The sequence below is a fragment of the Triturus cristatus genome, chromosome 7 (assembly GCF_964204655.1).
Source record: "Triturus cristatus chromosome 7, aTriCri1.1, whole genome shotgun sequence".
NCBI classification, from domain to species: domain Eukaryota; kingdom Metazoa; phylum Chordata; class Amphibia; order Caudata; family Salamandridae; genus Triturus; species Triturus cristatus.
The window spans coordinates 262696949-262719694 of NC_140590.1; the positions used below are offsets into that span (position 1 = coordinate 262696949).

General features: G+C 45.6%; 1 protein-coding gene across 1 annotated transcript in view; it reads left to right on the forward strand.

Moving 5' to 3' along the window:
- The first annotated feature begins 966 nt into the window (after positions 1 to 966).
- Positions 967 to 22746, forward strand: part of BCL2L12 (BCL2 like 12) — a 177497-nt gene continuing 155717 nt past the window's right edge. The window contains exon 1 of the mRNA XM_085616166.1: positions 967 to 1103. The gene's annotated coding sequence lies outside the window, so the exon portion shown is untranslated. The remainder of the gene's footprint in view (positions 1104 to 22746) is intronic.

The window sequence follows — 22746 nt, forward strand, 5'->3', positions numbered from 1 at the left end:
CCATTTGTTAGCTTCAGTGTCACACTTATTAACTGCTTCCTAATTGGACAATGCATGCCGGCTTCACTTCCTTTTCTTTTGTCTGGTGCATGGACCAAGTACTGATTCCTTCATCTTAATTACTGTCCTTCTGCTGCTCATGCTGTGATTGAGGTACTATTTTCTTCATCCTCCATAGTCCTTGTCAGTGTTGCTTCTACCTCACACCCTCCCGTTGTCCATGTTGTTTAACCTCACTCGCCGTAAGAAAAAAAGCACTGTGACTTGGCCAGCGCTGGCCACGTCAAAGCGTTTTTTTCAAATGTTTGGCCATGCTGCTCTACAACATAAATAAGAGGCAATGATGGGAAAAGTCAATGCATGGGTGAGACGTTGGCTTAGCCAATGCTTGGTTTAAGTGATATAAACATTATGTAACTGAAAGAATATTACCTGCGTTGTAAATCACCTAACAGGGCCCTCGTACTGAGCTGCATTGTAAAGGTTTGCACTGTTACGTCCATCATGGTTAACCACCAGGTTGTAAATGTTATATACCATGGGAGCGGCGACAGCCGGCGCCCGAAGGCTGGAAGTGCACTTTCATGGCAGGTACAGGCAGGCCCTCCCTTGGAGTCTGGTTGAACTTAAGCCTGTGAATCACTCACACAGGCACTGACGTGTGATGCAGGGAATTCCCAGAAGTTACCCTTATCCTTACCTGCGGAGGAGTTATGATGTCCAGGGTTCCCTAAAACAGCTCCCGTCTCACCTGAGATCTTCCTGGGTGGAAGTCTGGTCAGGTTCCTAGAACAGATACCAAAGGCTGCCTCTCAGGTGGGTGGGAAACAGAAAGTGCAACGTGCGAATTCAGCCAGCCTTCCTGCCAGGTGAGTCACACCCGCAGCAATTATGTTGCATTGCATACCGCCGGGTACCTGGAGGAGCTTCCGAGTGAATGGGACAGGACAGTCAGGGGAGGAACCAGGAAGCGCAGAGGCTGAAAACAGGCCAAGCACGGCGGGCTGAAATCACTACGGACCCGGCTTGGAACCGCTTTCGGCCGTGGGAGGGTCAGCGCTCCACAGAAGCCAGTAGTGGAGCCCCGTGTGGACGTGAGGACGGTACGTGCATTTCCCATGCGCCGTGGTTTCTTGTCATGTTACTGTTTTGTTTACTTTGTCCGAGGTGCCTGTCGACGACGGAGCGAGCCCAAGTGTCTGCCCCGCGCGCAGAGGTTTGTTTCACAAACAACGTGTGAAGTCAGGAACAGGCACGTTGGCGTAGCCTACGGATGACGTCCTAGTTACCCAGATGTCCATGACGGGGCAAGACCACCAGTCAGGCAGGCCGGAGCGACGGGAGGAAGGGGTATTTGGAGGGTGAAGGCGCTATTTCTGCCCCTCACACGCCTCGGGTGTCATGGCAGCAAAGGCAGTGGTGGCTGTATAGCAAATGGTTTTAGACAAAGACCGGCGTTACACTCTTGTAGGGTGACCAACTGTCCGCAAATTTCACGGACCGTCCGTAATTGGGACCTCACGTCCGTTGTCCTTGGTGATCCCTTTTACGGACGCCTTATGTCCGTAATTTTGGCCTTTGGGGAACAGCACTGCCCCCTGTGAGAATCCTCAATGCCTCGCACTCCTCTGAGCAGCCCCACCTCGCCCATTGTCATTCTGTATACGGCTGATTGCCACATACAAAATGACAATGGGCCCAGTCTGGCTGGTAAAGTATGTGGTGGTCTCCTCCAGAAGGAAGAAATGTAGGAAAACGCCCATGCTGCTACGAGAGAATCCAGTTCATCAAAATAAGGTGGTAAAAGAAGTTTAAAACAAAGGGTTATAGTTCTTTCACTGTCTCATCATTTTAGAACTGATGCATTTTCAATATTATATTCAAGGAAGCCATTGTTTCTGCTTTTTTATTTTATGAAACTAACAACAATTGACAAAGCCAATAGTCCTGGCTTGTTGTAGGTGTGATTTATTGTATATCTGGATGCAATAACAGAAGTAGCAGAATACCAGTCGGGCGGCACACTATGCTAAGCACAGATTTTTAGCGTAGGTGTTTTAAGCTATGCCCTTAATTACATTGAACACTCCCTTTGGAGAAACCCCACAGTTTTGTAATCCCACTTAAAGCCCTGGAAACAACTCCATGCCACAGTCACCTCACGTCCTAGCACTGTGCATCATGCATGACTTCCAAGGTTTCACATTGACTATGTGCAGGGGCATCTTGAACCTCTCCCTTTGCTTTAGGAACTACAGTGAGGGGTGAGTTCCCGATTGGTCTCTTCTGTCTGCAACTCTGCAGACGAAGGCTCAGCTCACAATTAATGTGAAAAGGTGGGTGAGAGAGTAAGTGAAGGAATGGGTGGATGGCTGGATGGATTAGTCAAAGGGTGAATGGATGAATGAAAGAGTGAATGTATGGATGATGAGAGAAAGAATGGGTGGATGGATGAGTGAAATGATGGATGATGGATTGATGAATTGATAAGTGAAAGGGTGAATGGATTGTGGTAAATATTCTTTTTTACCTAATACTGAATTTCATACGGAATCTTTAAAAAAAAATAAAAATAGCTCAGAATAACAAGAGGCAGAATCCGTGGTATAAGAGGTTTTCTAAATGGGCTTTATTCCATAAAAAATGGCCGACTCGAGTCGCGGCCTTCAGGTTCCGTCACCACGAGGGTTCAGGAAGTGAAGTACAATACTTTATTGACAAGCAGTAACTTTTATAATACATACATCACAATGAAGTGAATACAGTAGGCGTAACAATCGATAAGGACATTGACGTTTGGTGTGCGTAGCCGAAAATGGGTGTAATAATGAGTAAGAAGGAACATGATTGGCTATGATGTAATACATAGGTGGATCTATAAGATAATACTTAACATAGATGCGCGCGCAGCAGTATGACGTGTGATTGACGTGCAACTAGGGGGTGAAGGGGACTTGACATTTAGCTCTACATGTGGAGACGAGAAGTCTGGGGGGTCAAGTCAACCTAATCCCAAATCATATCTAACATCCTATGTTTAGAGAACTATGTTATCCACAAGGAAGGACTCTCGGACAGAATCTAGTCTATACTGACTGTGTGCGTGCACAAACGCCTAAGTGTCTATATGAGATGCGAGGGGCAGAAAACTTTCCATGGCAGCAGGGCTATGAATCACTTGCAGGAGGACGGAAAGGCTGAGTCCTTTGCTTGTGAGCTAAAGGAAATGTTTACCTAAATCACTAGACAGGAATGCATCGGCTGAAGAGCAAAATAGATAATTCGAAGGTGAAATACAGCTTCTTGGCAGGCAGGCGAAAACTGGCCGAGGCAGGCACCGTTAGCTGCACAGGGAGTAGGACAAAGTTCATGGATACAGATGCGAGCTCAAACTGATGCTGTCAGAGGCAGAGAGCAGGGAAAGGCTTTGAGGACAGAATCGGGCCTACTCTGCCTGAACTGCAAAAATGGAGTAGCTTAGCCATAAAAAGTCGGTGGCCTTTCATACTTAGGAATCGAATATCCAGCCCATTCATGGCGGATCTGACAGAGAACATGTCGACGGTAGACACACGTATGTTTGCGTCTTAGAAACTGGAACTGGAGGGAACATACATGTACTTGTAACATGCATATAGAACCGTTGGGGTCCAAGATAGGGGACATAGCTGATCAGGAAAATCCACATTTCCACATTCCCTCCTTGTCCCCTACTTGCCCTTCAAGAGATATCAATCTTCATCATTCCATCGATTTGCTCATGGAGCATCATTTCTTCTTCCTTCTTCTTCCGGTATTTTGAACGAGAACTGTGATATGGAATGCATGATGTGGCACACAGACCACAAATCGCTGGTCCACATTGCAGGCATAAACAACAACTGAAAAGCATAAGAAGGCCAATACCTAGGAAGGATAGAACTCTCCATCCCCAGGCTGATATCACACTCCAAAACCACCCGGACCACGTCCAAGTGCCTGGATTTTCGTGTATCTGGCTTACAATCTTATGAAGGCGTGTTATAGCTTTATATACAGATGGCGAATTTTCTGGTATGAATATGCAGCAGCTGGATCCGATGACCCTGCAAGCTCCGCCCCTATCGGCCAGGATGACGTCAAGGACAAGACGATTCTGGAGAACAACAATTCTCATCACTGATTGTTCCTCTGTCAGATTGCCTAGGGCGGCTATAGTCTCGTTTACTACAGCTTCAAGAGTCTTGGTGAGTCTGCGTATCAGCTTACTATTTGATATGGTACCTATATAGGGAAAGATACCTTTATTGAAATCTACATACTTGTCCCATGCCGTCTCAGTATAATCGACAACTGGGAGATCTCTACGCTCTCTTTTGTGTACTAAATGAACATTTCGATAATAATCAGGGGGAGCTAGGAAAACAGGTGGCAGAAGGAATGCTATGTAACAGGTACCATCCCAATCTAGAGGCAGACGCATATATGCCGTCTGACCACATATAAAGTAAGAATGGCGAGAAGCTCTAAATGAGGATTTACCTTGATCACTATATTCTACTGTAGTAACGCATTGGCTATGGCCCATATGTATGGAACCAACTTTTCTCACACATAAGTCACCCTTAACTGGAAATACAGACATAGTGGGCAGAATTAGTTCAACTTCGGATTTGACATTCAAAATCATAAGATTAGGCTTAAAATTACCTAATTTATACACTTCATTTTCTAATTCAGTTCCTGTTCTACTGGGGTGACCCTCCTTATTAGGGTGACAGACTTTGAATAAAACTAGATTCAGATTTCCCCATATCCAATGTTGTTGGTAAACTGCTGTGTCTGGGTCTATGGAATTTAATAAACTAAACCATGCTCCACAGGAGCCATTGTGTGTGAACGGATGTGGAAAGAAAGGCAGAACTCCTTTGTTATTCTGATAGGGAGGGAGTCGGCCACACACCCAACAATTGGTGGCATTACTAGTCTGATGGGAATGATGTAACATACTAATGAAGGTGTTATTGCGCAGCGCAAGTCTATAAGATAATTCATGTGGCGGTAGGTCACTAAAAGAATGTTCATCAGTTATATTGAAAGCACGTTTAGAAACAGGATAATACATATGCAATAATATACTTGCAGTAACTATTATAAAACTTAAGAAAAACAAAATTAATAAAGTCACAATACAGTGGCTACGCAGTAATTTACAGTATGCATGTCTTTTCATTATGATTCTGGACTCTTCATGATTCAGACCTAAGGGATACATGTCGGGACAGATTCAACCGCTTCACCTTGGAGAGGACTTAAACAATCAAATCGTCCGACAGTGTAGGCCTGGGCCTAAGTTTTTGCTTATAGAGTTCGGAGCTACTGGCCTCAGCCAAAGGTAGCTTTGAGTCAATGGGAGAAGATGCACGGGAAGTATTGTTCATATCAGGAGGAAGTCCATGAAACTTCTTTATATGGCTGGAATGCACCCAGCCCTTCCTCCCTTCGATCTTCACGGCTGTTCTTGTTGTCAACAGGACTTGTTTAGGGAGCTTCCACCTGGGGTCCAATTGGCTTTTCCTATCGAAATTCCTGACGAGCACGAAGTCCCCAGGAACCACGTCATGGGGTTTCACCTCGGTGTTGTCGGGAAAAGCTGCGACTACCTGTGAACGACAAGATTGTAGTGCAGACATCAAGGAAGCCAGGTAATCTGTCAGCATATTACAGTCAACATCAGTTATTTTACGTGGTATAGGCGTCCCCCACATATTCGGTGGTCTGCCAAAGATCACTTCATAAGGGGATAGCCCTGCTCGAGAGTGTGCTACCATTCTCATGTAAAATAGTGCAACTGGTAAGGCTACTATCCAGTCAACACCCTTCTCCTTACATATTTTAGACAATCTGATTTTCAAAGTTTGATTATGTCGTTCCACGAGACCTGCTGCCTCGGGGTGTCGGACACAGTGGAATTTCCACTGATATCCCAACAAAAGTGAGACATGTTTCATTAATTCGGATGAGAAAGGCTGGCCGTTATCTGAATATACAACACGTGGTAGCCCGTACCGTGGGAAGAATTCTCGAACTAACTGTTTGGCAGTAGTCGGGGCCGTGTAATCTGATACGGGGTACGCCTCTGTCCAACGGGAGAGAGCGCAGACAACTACGAGAACATATTTGAATCCTCGACAACGTTCCATCTGAATATAATCCATCTGGAGGACTTCAAAAGGATGGTCAGGAGGCTGAAATCCACCCTGCTCTACGGGAACACCCTTTCCTGGATTGAACTGACAACATATCATACAGGTACGAACTTTTTGTTTAGCTGCTGCTCGTAAATGTTTGTTGAACCAAATGTGCTGAATGCTGTCTAGCATAGCCTTCTCTCCTAAATGTGCTGGACTGTGAACTGTAGCTATAATGGCTTGAACCATGGAATCAGGGAGAAACCATACAGATTTCTCCTTCGTCATCCATCCTTGATCTGTCTGGATCCCTCCTAGTTCAGTCCACTTCTTTATTTCTTCTGCTGTGGCATGTGTCTGTATGTCAATTACGTCAAGTGCGGGATCCTTAATTGTCATACATTGTGTTGGTGCCTGAACTATTGGCTTTGTCATGTCTAATGTGTGATTCTGAGCAGTCTGTTTAGCTGTTCTGTCAGCTAAATCATTGCCTTGAGAAATGATATCAGTAACCTTCGTGTGTGCTTTACATTTCATAATCGATATAGCAGTGGGTAGATGTATTGCGTCTAACAAGGCATGAATGAGGGGTCCGTGCTGAATGTGGGCACCATGGGAGGTTAAATAACCTCTCTCTCGCCACAGCACGCCGAAGTCGTGTACAACTCCGAATGCATAACGTGAGTCAGTGTATACATTAACTTTCTTATTTGTGGCTTGAATACAGGCTTGTGTTAGAGCAATAAGTTCTGCTGCTTGGGCTGACAAAGTATCTATACAATTTGTCTCAATAACTTCAGTGTCTGTTGTGACTGCATACGCGGCCACTAAATCTCCTGTACTTGTTCTCATGCACGATCCGTCTACATACAACGTCAGGTCTGGATCTAACAATGGAACGTCTGTCAAATCTTGTCTAGGTTTCGTCTTTATTTCAATGATTTCAACACAATCATGAGCTAGTGGGTCTGTTCCAATTACAGGTAATAGTGTAGCAGGATTCAATGTATTACACCGTCGGATCTCTATGTGTGGTTGAAATAATGTCAGTTCATAACCGGTAAGTCTTGCTATGGTCAAGTGTTGTGTCTGTGTTCGGTTCACAAGAACCTCTACTGCATGTGGTACTTGTACTGTCAATGGGTGTCCTAATACTATGGCATCGCTTTGTCTGATTGCTAAAGCTGTCGCTGCCACTGATTTCAGGCATGCAGGCAAAGCCTGAGCTACGGAATCTAATGTACTGGAAAAATAAGCACATGGCTTGCGTGATCCTGCTTGATCCTGAGTGAGTACTGACAAGGCAGTACCTTCGCGTTCTGTAACAAAGAGTGTAAAATGTTTGCTATAACATGGTGTTGCTAAAACAGGTGCTTGACATAAAGCTTCCTTTAGGCTTTCAAAAGCTTGTGTATGTTCCTGAGTCCAAGGGAGAATAGTCGATGTGGCTGCCTCCTGTGTGGTTAACTGAATGAGTGGTTTTGCTAGAAATGCGTACTGAGGGATCCACTGCCTACAATATGAAGTGAGGCCTATGAAAGCCCGCACCTCCTTTTGTGTCTGGGGTATTGACATGTTAGCAATTAACTGGATGCGATCTGGTGTAAGCTGCCTTCCCTCCTTGGACAGCGAGTGACCAAGATAAATAACTCGCTGGACACAGAATTGCAGCTTAGAAGGAGACACCTTGTGCCCCTTGTCGGCTAGGAAATGTAAAACTGTCAGAGAAGCTTTTTCACATTCTGGCTCGCTTCTCGCTGTGATCAGCAGATCATCGACATATTGAAGCAGTGCAGTATTGACTGGCATGTGGATACTGTCAAGTTCTCGTTTCAGTGCTTGGCTGTAAATGCTGGGGCTTTCTGTGAATCCTTGGGGAGCGCGTGAGAATTTAAAACTGCGCCCATTTAAACTGAATCCGAACAAATATTGGCTGTCCGGATCTATTGGGACGCTGAAGAAGGCATTCTTGAGATCAATTACAGTAAAGAATGTTGCTTCGGAATCAATTGCTGTCAACAATGATGATATATCAGGGACCACAGGGAATTGTGGTACAATACACTTGTTTAGTTCACGCAAATCAATAACCAATCGGTACACTGGTGGGGCAGTAGGATCAGTTCGTTTAAGAATCGGAATTATCGGTGAATTACATACATTGGAGTCTGTTTCTACAACTACTCCCTGGGCAATCAGCTCATCAATGATTTTCAGCAAAGCCACTACAGCATCATGCGGTAACTTGTATTGTCGCATTCGTGGTAGTACCACTCCTGCTTTCAGTGTGACTCGATAGGGTGTAATGTTCATGCAGCCAACATCCGTAGGGCCTTGTGCCCATAGATGTACTGGTAAAATCTGTAGTCGGGGATCCATGTCCCTAGACACATAGTGACCTTTAAAATCACGTAAAAACAACCTTACTCCTTCCGGAGAACAACATATTATGGCTCCTAGTGCTTTCAGAGTTTTAATTCCTAACAGATTTTCTGGGCATGATTTAGTAAGCAATAAATCTGTAGTTCGTGTCAAAGGTCCTATCGTAAGTGGTAGAGGCTGTGATACTTCATTAACAACAGGTTTTCCTGAAAAACCAAGGGAAACATTTTGAGAGCCTGAGAGGGGTGCCCCTGGAACTTCACTACGTTTTATGGTTGTTCGACTTGCCCCTGTATCGAGTAAGAATTTTCTATCTTGACCTAATAATTCACTATGTACATAAGGTCCTTCTTGATCTACAGGAATCTCGATAAGCGGTAAGTCAACTTCCCTCTCTAGGCTGGTTCATGCGTAACGCTGATACTCAGGATATTCATACTGTGCAGTCTGATACATTTGTCGTGTTGTGGTTTGTGTGGCAGTAGCAGGCAACGGTGGTGCAGCTGGCACAAACTGTATGGGTTGCTGTGAAGCTGGCATGGACTGTTGCTGAACTGGCATGGACTGTCCATGCTGTGTAGCTCCTTGTTCATTCTGATCTTGTCTAACTAATCGTGGTCTCTCCTTTGCAATGCCTGTAGCTATATTACGTTTCAGGACTGGACAATCGTGTACATAATGGCCTAGTTGTTTACAGTAATTGCAGGTTCCTTTTACAGGAACTGCAGAATCACCAGAATGTGTCACACCCTTTTTGTGACCATCTGCTGGTACTGTCTGAGAAACTAGCATTTTCATTTTTGTATCCTTCATGCGTCTATGCTCGTGTTCTTGTTCATCCCTAATTCTATTGTGATGATACTGTAACATTTGTAGCATTTGCGACGGAGTGTTACTTTGCCAGGTACTCTCGAATTTCAATATTCTATTCTTTACTGGAGGCAATGCATTTTCCACTAATTTTGTCACAAATAGATGTGGATATGAGTCACTACTTGCTTTTATACCACTATTTATACCAAAACATTTTTCAAATCGAGCATAATAATCGCTTGTGTCTTCATCTTGCTTTTGTTTGCAGGCTGTGATTGCACCCCAATCTTCCTTTTTTGTAGTTAATAAACGTGGCAATACCTGTACTAGTAAACCTGGTAACAGTTTAACTTTATCCCCGAGCCCTGAACCTGCAGTTCGGCCCCTTTCTTCCTCTGCTAATGCTGTCCAGTCTATCTTTTGGTCTCCCACTTCCCACTCTTTTTCTTTCAATTTTTCATAAATGCCAGCAGGCAAAAGCACCTTTAATATCGTCATAATATCAGGAAAGGTGTACTCTCCCATCAGTAACATGTCTTTAATTTCTCGGTGGAAACCCGCTGGGTCTTTGTCATGACTAGGTACTACTTTTTTCATTTCTAATAATTCCATTTTTGATATGGGTGTGTAAACAAATACACGGTGAAACTCATTGTCTTCGCCTTTTATTGGGTGCACTTCTCGTAGGGGATTTTGTCTATCCATATAGTACGGCGCTCTTTCTCTGCGGGGCAGCGAGAGAGAATCCGGACTTACAAAAAGGACATACTGCTTACGTGACACTAATATCTCTTTAATTAGCTTGTTACTAGAACCTCTCCATCTGTTCGTGAGTAGTTCCGTTAATATATCAGGTAAAGGACCAGGGTCAGCATGTTGGCTCTTATATAATATGAGGAGTTGCTGAATCATATATATTCCAGCTAAACGTTGTTCATCTGTACTGAGATTAAAAAACGTGTGTGCTACGGTCTCATCACCGTATTTTTCAGGACTGTCAATCCAGTGAACAGCTGATCTGGCTAATTCTTGCTCATCCATGGAATCGAGGAGGTGGTAACCCCTTCGTTCTCGTAGTATTTTATCTGCGGCTTGAAACGAATGTTCAGGAGACTTCAGATTTATTACAGGCGTCGGATACGTTCTGCTATTATTTGGACATACAGAGTGTATGGGATCAGAAAAACATCTAGTATTTTCACAGGATCTTCCTCTGCCTACATAGGCTATGGTCTCTGACACTTCATCTTGCTCGAACTCGTCTGTTCCCAATCTCTCTTCATGAATACGCTCTATTTCTTTACGGATTTTTCGGCACATGGCTATTATACAATTTTGCTTATCGTGTCTCCCTTCTGATATATTCTGACTCCATCTTGTAAGAATAAGCATTGCATTCGGGTCTACCCCCGGACGGTCTTGATTTCTGATCACACAGTTTATGAGGAAACGTAACAGTTCCCCCTGTATCTCTACTTTCTGGAATTCCATAGCTCTGTTAATACATCCTGGATCTCGTCCTGTTTGAACAAAATGATATATGTTATCTAGATGCGTAATCATCCCTGGTAACCTCGCTAAATACTCTGCGGCTCGCCTGATACGTAATGATGCCAGGACCATTTCATCCTCTTTACCAACCACCGGGTCATATCTACAATTTACAAGGAGTTCTTTAAGCGTACGTTCACTTACGAATTTAGGTGTACGTGAATGCGCTGACTCTTGAAAAACAAGTTTATTTATTCTGGGTGGTGTAAAGGTACTGCTAGCACCTCCCGTGGCCCCATCTGGGGCGTCGGGTGTGAATGGGTTCGTTGAACGTGACACAGCAACTATGGGTGTCGATACCTCTGTAGAGTCGACTGCGGAGACAGATGCGGAAACAGATGTGCTTGCCGACGCTTGCGTCGGGACTTGCTGTTGCACGGGGACAGATACCTGATCCTGACGTTGAACCCCTACACCAGACGATCTATGTGGTGCGGCGTTAGCATACTCGGGAGCTGCGTCGTCTAGGTATGAGGAGAGAAAAACATCTTCTGCGGTTCTGGGATGCCCTTTTGGATGTACCTTAATTGGAAATAATGGGGGTGGCAAGTCTTTTGGCATCTTTGGAGCAGCCTTAGGTAGTCCTTCGGCTAGAAGGGGATACATACCATTCATAAGAGCATTCCTTTGTCTATTTACTTGTTCTGATTTCACTCGGATACCTTCCTCAATTAATAGATTTTCTTGAACTTTATTTGAACTTTCTTTACTCCTCTCTTCTTGTCTACGTGCTTTTTCTGTACGTCTATGAGATTCTTTACGCCATAACTCAACAGCGTCTTTCTGTGACTGTCTGACCTTTCTTTTCCATAACTCTTCCTCCACTTTCATGATGCATTCTGCATCCCAGGTTCCCGCTACGGGCCACCTTTGATTTTCCGGCAATCCCTTGGTATAATCTACCCATAGATCAAGAAACAATATGGCATCTAAGCCATGCTTATGGTACATAAAATGCCCTGGAGTGTCCCTAGGAGGAATAGGAACTGCTTCTTCAAGCACCCCTTTTCTGGTAGTAATCTGTCTTAACTTCGAGAAGAGCGGCATATTGACAACTGATCTGATACTTACTCTTGAACTTACTTAATACGAAAAAAACCCCAATAATGAACAGTGTACAATGAACAATCATTCATACCACAATATGCAAGACATTTCTGAAAACATTAAACATTAAACATTTAACAATGACCGACAATGATGACAGTCTGCCTAACTAATCACCACGCTGAATTCTTGACAATAACTGAATACTTCGGAATACTTAATATACTGCTAAACAGTGCATATACACTGCTAAACAGTGCAGACCGGATTTGTGTACCCAAATCCGTCTTGACCGGCACAATCTATGTGCGCGTCAACACGCCTCCCCGGCGATGGTACTCACCGAGTAGCTCCTTGAAACGGAAGGCCTCAGAGAAAGGACAGGACTCGATGACTGCGGACAGCGGACCCTCTGGACATCGGGATTTCGAGAAAACCTGGTGGGCCTCTGTATACCTCGGATCTTGCTCTCTCAGCTAGGCTCTGGTCGGGATACTTCGCGCTTCTCACCGCCTCGTCTGGGTTGATCGCAGCCTCAGTCGCCCCCGCTTGACCGGAGGGAGCTTACAGGAAATCCTGCTGGTACGCGTTTATGGTCCGTCCAGCTGTGGCAGGAGACCGGGCCTGCAACGTACCGCCGGCGCGTGAGATGAGAAAGTGTCCCTATTCGGGCGCCATTATGTGGTAAATATTCTTTTTTACCTAATACTGAATTTCATACGGAATCTTTAAAATAAAATAAAAATAGCTCAGAATAACAAGAGGCAGAATCCGTGGTATAAGAGGTTTTCTAAATGGGCTTTATTCCATAAAAAATGGCCGACTCGAGTCGCGGCCTTCAGGTTCCGTCACCACGAGGGTTCAGGAAGTGAAGTACAATACTTTATTGACAAGCAGTAACTTTTATAATACATACATCACAATGAAGTGAATACAGTAGGCGTAACAATCGATAAGGACATTGACGTTTGGTGTGCGTAGCCGAAAATGGGTGTAATAATGAGTAAGAAGGAACATGATTGGCTATGATGTAATACATAGGTGGATCTATAAGATAATACTTAACATAGATGCGCGCGCAGCAGTATGACGTGTGATTGACGTGGTGCAACTAGGGGGTGAAGGGGACTTGACATTTAGCTCTACATGTGGAGACGAGAAGTCTGGGGGGTCAAGTCAACCTAATCCCAAATCATATCTAACATCCTATGTTTAGAGAACTATGTTATCCACAAGGAAGGACTCTCGGACAGAATCTAGTCTATACTGACTGTGTGCGTGCACAAACGCCTAAGTGTCTATATGAGATGCGAGGGGCAGAAAACTTTCCATGGCAGCAGGGCTATGAATCACTTGCAGGAGGACGGAAAGGCTGAGTCCTTTGCTTGTGAGCTAAAGGAAATGTTTACCTAAATCACTAGACAGGAATGCATCGGCTGAAGAGCAAAATAGATAATTCGAAGGTGAAATACAGCTTCTTGGCAGGCAGGCGAAAACTGGCCGAGGCAGGCACCGTTAGCTGCACAGGGAGTAGGACAAAGTTCATGGATACAGATGCGAGCTCAAACTGATGCTGTCAGAGGCAGAGAGCAGGGAAAGGCTTTGAGGACAGAATCGGGCCTACTCTGCCTGAACTGCAAAAATGGAGTAGCTTAGCCATAAAAAGTCGGTGGCCTTTCATACTTAGGAATCGAATATCCAGCCCATTCATGGCGGATCTGACAGAGAACATGTCGACGGTAGACACACGTATGTTTGCGTCTTAGAAACTGGAACTGGAGGGAACATACATGTACTTGTAACATGCATATAGAACCGTTGGGGTCCAAGATAGGGGACATAGCTGATCAGGAAAATCCACATTTCCACAGGATGGACAGATGTGTGAAAGGGCGGATGTAAGGATGGATGAGTGAGTGAAAGGGAGGGTGCATGGGCAAAAGGTTGGATAGATGAGTGAAGGAGTGAAAGGGTTGATGGATGAGAGAAAAGATGGATGGATGATTAAAAGGATGGTTAGTGATAGGGTCAATGGATGGATTCATGAGTGGGTGAGTAGATGGATGGTTGGGTGGATGGAAGGAAGGATGGATGGCTAAGTGAAACGTTCGATGGAGAGAGAAAGGGAGGATGGATGTGTGGATGACTGAAAGGGTGAATATGTGGAAGGGTGAGTGACTGTGTGGATGGATGAGTAAGTGAAAGGGTGGCTGGATGGGTAAAAGGGTAAATTACTGGATGGATGAGTGAATGGATGGATGGGTGGAAGAGTGGATGGATGATTGTGCGGATAGATAGGGTGAAAGGGTGGATGGATGGATAATGGATGGATGAGTCAAAGGGTGGATGGAGGGATGGATGAGAGAAATGATGGATGGAAGCATGCATGATGGATAGGTTTGCAAATGGTTGAATATGTGTTTATCTGGATTAGCTACATCTTATGCTTGCCACATTACATTTCACAATGTCTATCCGAGCAGATCTCCCCGACCATTTCTCTCACCAAACATGCCTGCTCAGGACCATGAATTGTAAAAAAAATATCAGACTGGACAACCCTGTGCTGTAACCATATATATAGATTATTATCATATGAAATACCACAAAAAGACCTGCACAGTTGATCAAAGCTGCGTGCATACTGAAAAACCGTGAAGTACACAATTGTTTCAACCTAATATAAACTTATTTTAACTAGTGCTTAAATGGTTGTCTATTTACTTACTTACATACTATGGCGCAACCTCCTCTGATGTGTCTGTAAAACTTACTTTTGTCCAGAAGTTTTGTCCTGAATTTTGACCTCCTGTCCTTAATTTTTGTCCTGAATTTTGACCCTTTGTCCTGAAATTTTACAGTCACCGTCCTGAATTTGCATCCATGCCAGTTGGTTACCCTAACACTCTGCCTAGTGCCACCAACACTATATCTCAAAAGTAGATACAGTACTTATAAAATACCCTCACTTTCTTTCAAAGTGCGTTTTTAGGTGAATGATAGTGACCGAGTAAGTAGCGCCATGTAGTTCGCTACAGGCGACCGGTCTGAATATTTACCCTTTCCATGTTTATTTATTTATTTTTTGGAGTGCACGTCCATAGAATATTATATTTTCCCTGAAGTAATATAGCTTATTCATAGTCCATTCACTTTGTACACGTTTATTAGTATGTATGTATATCCTTTTAGACTCAGTGCCATGTCTTCGCTGTAGTTAATAAAGTGGACTTCGTACCAACTTAATTATGATACGGACAATATATGTTGGGGGGCTAAATCTATCTGTATGCAAAGAGTTGTGACACAACAACACTCATGGACTATATATAGATTATATACAGTTTAACCCCAGAGGTTGATTTGGCAATGAAAGAATTACTAATAGACTTCCTAAAGGCCAGTCTGCCTGTGGCAGATTTGCTTAATCTATTGACCCTAGTCCCTCACGTATTCCTCTTGTGCATGTGCCTAGAAGCAGACACACTATTGCGCAGATGAGGAGACGCTATACCCAGAGCTGCCGGCTTTGTAATTGAGGAAACAGGTTTCAGTCCTGGCATCGGCTCAACATCCTGTGATTGTAAGTAAATCACTTAATCTCCCCATGCCTTTAAACACAATCTGACCTCGTGTAATGTAACTGGTGTTGACCTAAACCCTTCGCGCTGTATAAAACTGAAAACATATCTAACCCCCGCACCTTGTATATCCCACCCCAGAATCTCCCTACAGGGCCTATCACAAACTCAACACTAGGCGACAGACTTGCTGAGCACTGTACAGTCAGAATAGCACTGCCCCACGGACACTGGAGCAGAGTTCATGCACTAAAACATTACTTTGAATTACTGGACTAACAGGATTTATTACATAGGGCTCCTATTACAGCTTAGCTGTGCCTCTACGAAGAAAAGTGTCTGCGTGTGTTTTGTTATTTAATAACCGTGGCTACTCAAGGTGGCACCTCTTGGCTGTCCACACAAAGCGGTTGGCAGGACGCTCACCTGCTTCAAGGGGCGTGCCCGGGCCTAGCTGTTTTTGCTCTTGAGGCATTCCGCGAGCGTGGCATCTTCGGAATGCACACCAGCTTCACACATTCAGGTCGGGGCAGAAGGGGCGGGGCACTGTTGCGTGCAGCCTTGTACATTACACGAGCTCCATGCACACTCCAACCACCACCGTGGGCAGGCTTTGAGTGAGCCGGGTCCCTCGTCACAGACCCGACAGTTATAATTATAAATGGACATTCAAACGGGTCCCTATCGGACCCTACAGTCATGTCCTTAACTGAACCGAAAAATAACACTGATCGATTTCTGCACAATTACTGTAAAAACGTTGAGGTCATTCATGCCAATGATTTAGTTACTGTTTATATTTCACAGGTTTTACTTTATCTTAAATCAAAATACCGATCAGTTGGCACACGACAGGGACAACGCGCACATCGGGGCAGATGTACGTTTCCTGGATCTCAATCCTTGCGCCACCACGGATGCGCCGCATTTACAATGCGCCGCATTATGGCGCAAGGAAATGCAGATGCGTGTTGCATCTGCTGCCGTAAGGTTGCCGCAGTGCTGGAGTTGTGTCACGGGCGCGACGCAACTCCAGCACTGTGCCAACCCTGCCTATGTCTAACATGGTGCGTCAAGCCTTACGCCTGCTTCTCGGGTCAGAAAAGTGACTGAGTGAAATCTTGTAGATTTCACTCAGCCACTTTTCCGAGGCGTTCCTGCGCCGGAACGCCCCCCTGCGCCAAAACGCCCACATGAAACCTGATGCAGGTTTCATGTGGCGCAGGGCTTTACAACGTGACGCATCTCCCTAGATGCGTCACGTTGTAAATACCCCACAGCATGGCGCTGGCTTTACGCCGCCGCTGCGTCACAGAAGTGACGCAACGGCAGCGCAAAAGTGGCGTACAGGGCTTGTAAATCTGCCCCTTAGTTTACAGGTTTAAACCACGCCCCAAATTACACAGTGCACGCCCCTTTTAGAGACGACCCTCCTATTTTGCATCCCACTTGAAGCCCGGACCCTGGGGTAAAAGGCTACGGGTACGGGTAAAAATAAAAGGTGGGATGTCGAATATAAGAAAAGTTTAATCAGTGAGAATGCATAGTTAAAGCGCACAACGTTTTTTAAGCTTTTTTTAAACTTTACCAACTGCACAAATTTGTCAAAGAAAAAAAACTGCAGGTGAAAAATTCTACAAGTAGATTTTGCAGAAGCAAAACAAAGTGAAACCCTTATTGCATTCACGAGCACTCCATTTTTTTGTTTTTATAAGACGTCTTTTTTTGTGGTAAATATTATTTAGCATCTTAATGGAGTGGCAACGTTGTCTCCTTCGCCTACAAGATTATAATTTGAGAAATCTTGAGCTGCCTCTTGGATTGACATGATTTATCCAGAGTTTGAGATCAGCAAAGTGGCGTATGACTGGATCTCCCTTCTGACATGAGCTGTACCTCTTTCCGTTAGATTTAAGATGTCGCTGTGTTTGGCCTCAGCTATTCTTGTGCTTGGCCTGTGTTTAAATGAGATGCACATGTGTTTGAAGTGAGATGCACCTGTGTCTGACCTGAGCTGTCCTTGTGTTTGAAGTGAGCTGACAATATGTGTAAAGGGAGCAGACCATGTGTTTGAAGTGAGATGCACCTGCATTGAAGTGAGATGCACCTGCGTTTGAAGTGAGAGGCACCTGCGTTGAAGTGAGAGGCCCCTGTGTTTGATGTGAGAGGCACCTGCGTTTGAAGTGAGATGCACCTGCGTTTGAAGTGAAATGCACCTGTGTTTGAAGTGAGATGCACCTGCGTTGAAGTGAGATGCACCTGTCATTGAAGTGAGATACACCTGTGTTTGAAGTGAGAGGCACCTGCGTTGAAGTGAGATGCACCTGTATTTGAAGTGAGAGGCACCTGCGTTGAAGTGAGATGCACCTGCGTTTGAAGTGAAATGCACCTGTGTTTGAAGTGAGATGCACCTGCGTTGAAGTGAGATGCACCTGTCTTTGAAGTGAGATGCACCTGCGTTTGAAGTGAGGGGCACCTGCGTTTGAAGTGAGGGGCACCTGCGATGAAGTGAGAGGCACCTGTGTTTGAAGTGAGAGGCACCTGCGTTTGAAGTGAGATGCACCTGCGTTGAAGTGAGATGCACCTGCGTTTGAAGTGAAATGCACCTGTGTTTGAAGTGAGATGCACCTGCGTTGAAGTGAGATGCACCTGTCTGTGAAGTGAGATGCACCTGTGTTGAAGTGAGATGCACCTGTCTTTGACGTGAGATGCACCTGCTTTTGAAGTGAGAGGCACCTGCGTTGAAGTGAGATGCACCTGCGTTTGAAATAAGAGGCACCTGCGTTTGAAGTGAAATGCACCTGTGTTTGAAGTGAGAGGCACCTGCGTTTGAAATGAGAGGCACCTGCGTTTGAAGTGAAATGCACCTGTGTTTGAATTGAGAGGCACCTGCGCTTGAAGTGAGAGGCACCTGCGTTTGAAGTGAGATGCACCTGTGTCTGAGGTGAGATGCGCCTGCGTTGAAGTGAAATACACCTGCGTTTGAAGTGAGAGGCACCTGCGTTGAAATGAGATGCACCTGCGTTGAAGTGAGATGCACTTGCGTTTGAAGTGAGATGCACCTGCGTTTGAAGTGAGATGCACCTGTGTTTGAAGTGAGAGGCACCTGCGTTTGAAGTGAGAGGCACCTGTGTTTGAAGTGAGAGGCGCCTGGGTTGAAGTGAGATGCGCCTGTGTTTGAAGTGAGATGCGCCTGTGTTTGAAGTGAGATGCGCCTGTGTTTGAAGTGAGAGGCACCTGCATTGAAGTGAGATGCACCTGCGTTTGAAGTGAGACGCGCCTGCGTTTGAAGTGAGATGCGCCTGCGTTTGAGTGAGAGGCGCCTGCGGTTGAAGTGAGATGCACCTGTGTTTGAAGTGAGAGGCACCTGCGTTTAAAGTGAAATGCACCTGTGTTTGAAGTGAGATGCACCTGCGTTGAAGTGAGATACACCTGTGTTTGAAGTGAGATGCACCTGTCTTTGAAGTGAGATGCACCTGCTTTTTAAGTGAGAGGCACCTGCGTTGAAGTGAGATGCACCTGCGTTTGAAATGAGAGGCACCTGCGTTTGAAGTGAAATGCACCTGTGTTTGAAGTGAGAGGCACCTGCGTTTGAAGTGAGAGGCACCTGCGTTTGAAGTGAGATACACCTGTGTCTGAAGTGAGATGCACCTGCGTTGAAGTGAAATGCACCTGCGTTTGAAGTGAGAGGCACCTGCGTTTAAGTGAGATGCACCTGCGTTGAAGTGAGATGCACTTGCGTTTGAAGTGAGATGCACCTGCATTTGAAGTGAGATGCACCTGTGTTTGAAGTGAGAGGTACCTGCGTTGAAGTGAGATGCACCTGTGTTTGAAGTGAGAGGCACCTGTGTTTGAAGTGAGAGGCACCTGTGTTTGAAGTGAGATGCACCTGTATTTGACCTGAGCTTGCCATGATTTTGAAGTGAGATGCCCCTTTGTTTAAAGTGAGAAGCACCGGTATTTGAAGTGAGATGCACCTGTATTTGAAGTGAGATGCACCTGTGTCTGACCTGAGCTGTCCTTATGTGTGAATTGAGCAGACCATGTGTTTGACCTGAGCTGTCTGTGTGTTTGACCTGAGCTGTCCTTGCGTTACCCTGGGCTACCCCTGTGTTTGAAGTGAGAGGCACCTGTGTTTGACCTGAGCTAGCCATGATTTTGAAGTGAGATGCCCCTGTGTTGGAAGCGATCAGACCATGTGTTTGACCTGAGCTGTCCATGTGTTTGACGTGATCTGCATCAGTTGTTCACCTGAGCTGCCCTTCTGCTGAAGTGAGATGTGCCAATGTTTGACCTATGCTGGCAGTGTTTTTTAAGTGAGCTGCACCTGTGTCTGGCGCGAGCTGCCCTTATTTTTGACGTGTGTTGCCCCTGTGATTGAAGGTAGCAGACCACACATTTGACCTGAACTGTCCCGGTGTTAATCCGGAGCTATCCCTGTGTTTGACGTGGTTTGCACCTATTGTTCACCTGAGCTGCTCTTGTGTTTGATGTGAGCTGCTTCTGTGTTTGAGCTAACCGTGTGTTTGTCGCCAGCTTCACCTGTGTGTAACACGAGGTGCCCGTGTGTTTAATGAGAGCTGGCTGTGTTGATCATAACCTACTGGTGTGTCATGTGAGTGTATGCTGAAGGGGGAGGGTTGACATGTTCTGCTCCCTTGTTTCAGTTCATTTGGCCTGTTTTTAACATGAGATGGATTCAACCTGTGTTTGACACACAATACATGTTTTTGCCATGCACTATCTCCTTGTTACGCGTTGTCTGTCTTGTGTTTAATGTGAGCTGTCTACGCATTTTACCTAAGCTGCTCCCTTGTTTCAAATGAGCTTCCCGGGTATTTGACAAGAGGTCCGTTGTGTTCGACATGCACAGAACAACTTGATATGTACGTAGCAACCCTGTTTGTAATGTTTAACCTAAACTGCATATGTTTGACATGATCTGTACATTTGTTTTATATATGCTGTCTTTGTGTTGGCATGTGCTGACCCATGTTTCACCTGCGCAGTCCCTTTGTTTGGTGTCCCTTTGTTTGGTGTGAACGTCCACGTTCTTGAAGCAAGCTTTTGGTGTCTTTGACACAATCTGTCTCCTGTTTGCTTCATGTTTGACATGAGCTGCCCTGTGTTTCACATGAGATGTCCATGTGAAGAGCTCTCTTTTGTCAAGAGGCATTGCAAGAAGATGGAAAAGGATAGGAGACTCACCTATAATCCTGCTGACACAGCCCTCTACAAACCCCAGCACTGTATTAACAAACCCTGCCTCAAAATACTAGAGCTGAGCATTTCCACAATCGCATCTCATCTGCTAAAGAGATCTTTTCAACATCTCATGTGTAGCATCGCGCTACAAAGAACCACAGACACGTCGTCGATATACATATATATTGGGAGCTTTATTCACACATCCAACATCGACCCTGTCCCTACTCTAACTGCCCCCATCCTGTCGTGACTCCTCCTCTTCCTTCCACCACCCTGGCTCCGCCCTCCCCAACTACTAGGCTGCTAACTCCATTACATCTCCCCCTTTCTTAATAAAACAACAATCAACAATGCTTCAGTCCATTTCTACAATGAGTCTCTTGGGTGGCTGGATTTCACGACGTGGCCGTAGTGACGTGTTCCAAGTGGACACGCTCGGCACGGACTCAATCTGCTGACCTCTGCCTCCTGTATCACTAGGATCAGGTTCTTCAGGTGCGGGAGTGTCAGTCGGGCTTGCCCCGGGTCCCTTGATGTCTCTCAGACACCTCTTGAAGGAGGAGGTGTTCCTGGTGATTCTGCATTGTTCAGATTCCGCCGTCAGCATCATGCCCTTCTGCTGGACAACTAATGGTGGCTCGTCACAGAATCGGAAATCAGTCTTTCTCTGCTGCTCCTGTGTAACGACGACATGATCCCCTTCATGCAAGGATGGAGACCTCGACCTTCTCTTGGCATCGGCACACAATTTCATTTTGTCCTTATTATGCTTGTCAGTCACAGCTATTTCCTGGTGCCTGTAATTTGGTGGTATCGCTTGCAGAGCACCTTCCCCTGTCGAGATATGATTTCTCACTGGCCGCCCTAGCATGAGGGTCGCAGGGCATTGTCCGGTGGTTGAGTGGGGAGTGGCCCTGTAGACTCTTAGAGCTTCATTCAGAGCTGCCTGCAGTTCTCTCTTCTCAGCCGTGGCTTGCTGAAATGTCTTTTTGATCGTAGCCATCAATCTCTCAATGGTGCCATTCTCTTGTGGCCAGAGTGGTGTAACTTTTCTGTGCTCAAAACCCAGGTGTCTCGCAAAAGCACTGAACTCGTGTCCATTGAATGGGGGCCCATTGTCAGTTTTGACTTCCTTGGGGACACCCCATGTTGCGAATATCTCATCCAGCACTTTGAGAGTGCAGGAGGCGCTTGTAGATGATATTATGCGTGCGATGGGAAATCGTGAATATTCGTCAATTATGGCAACCACATATTTTCCAGACTGCAGCGGTCCATAGAAGTCCATGGCGACTTCTTGCCACACTCCCTTGGGTAAGATGGTCATTTGTAGTGGTGGCAGAGGGTGGCGGAGCCTGTCGTCAGCCAGGTTCTCCGCTTTCCCCGGTTTGGGAAGTATTTTGGGAAACTTGCTGACACAGTTCTTATTGTCGTTGACCGTGAATAAGACTTTCACCAGACGAAGACGCTCCGCAGTGGGGAGGCTAAGGAGGCAGTCAGCTTCAGGCCCTTTGATGACGTGTATGACCGCCTGTACAGTGATGTCGCCATGGGTGAGCGTTGTGTGGAATTTACCCAGACAGGGGAGTGGTCTTTTGGACATCCACGTGAAGACGCGGACCGGTGCAAAAGTGAGTGGGGGTTTCGGGACCATTTTCTCGTGTTCTGCAGCTGGGATATAGTTCAGCGAGGCTCCGCTATCCCATATAAATTTGGTGTCGTGATTCCCCACTTTAATATCTAGGCGTGGATACTTTTTCAGTTGATCAGGGTCCGCAATCAGGTTCAAGTGTTCCACCGTGTAGATCGAGTCTTTGGAGGAAGATGATCTTGAGTCCCGAGATGGGGATCTGCGTCCCCAGCGTGACCTGTGTGATTCCCGGCTGGAATGTGATGACCCTGGGGACCACCTGGGCTCTCCTTGAACAGCTCTAATGTGATGTTTCCTTGTGTCAGAGAGAGACGATCTCGTTGTCCCACCTCGCCTTTCTTTG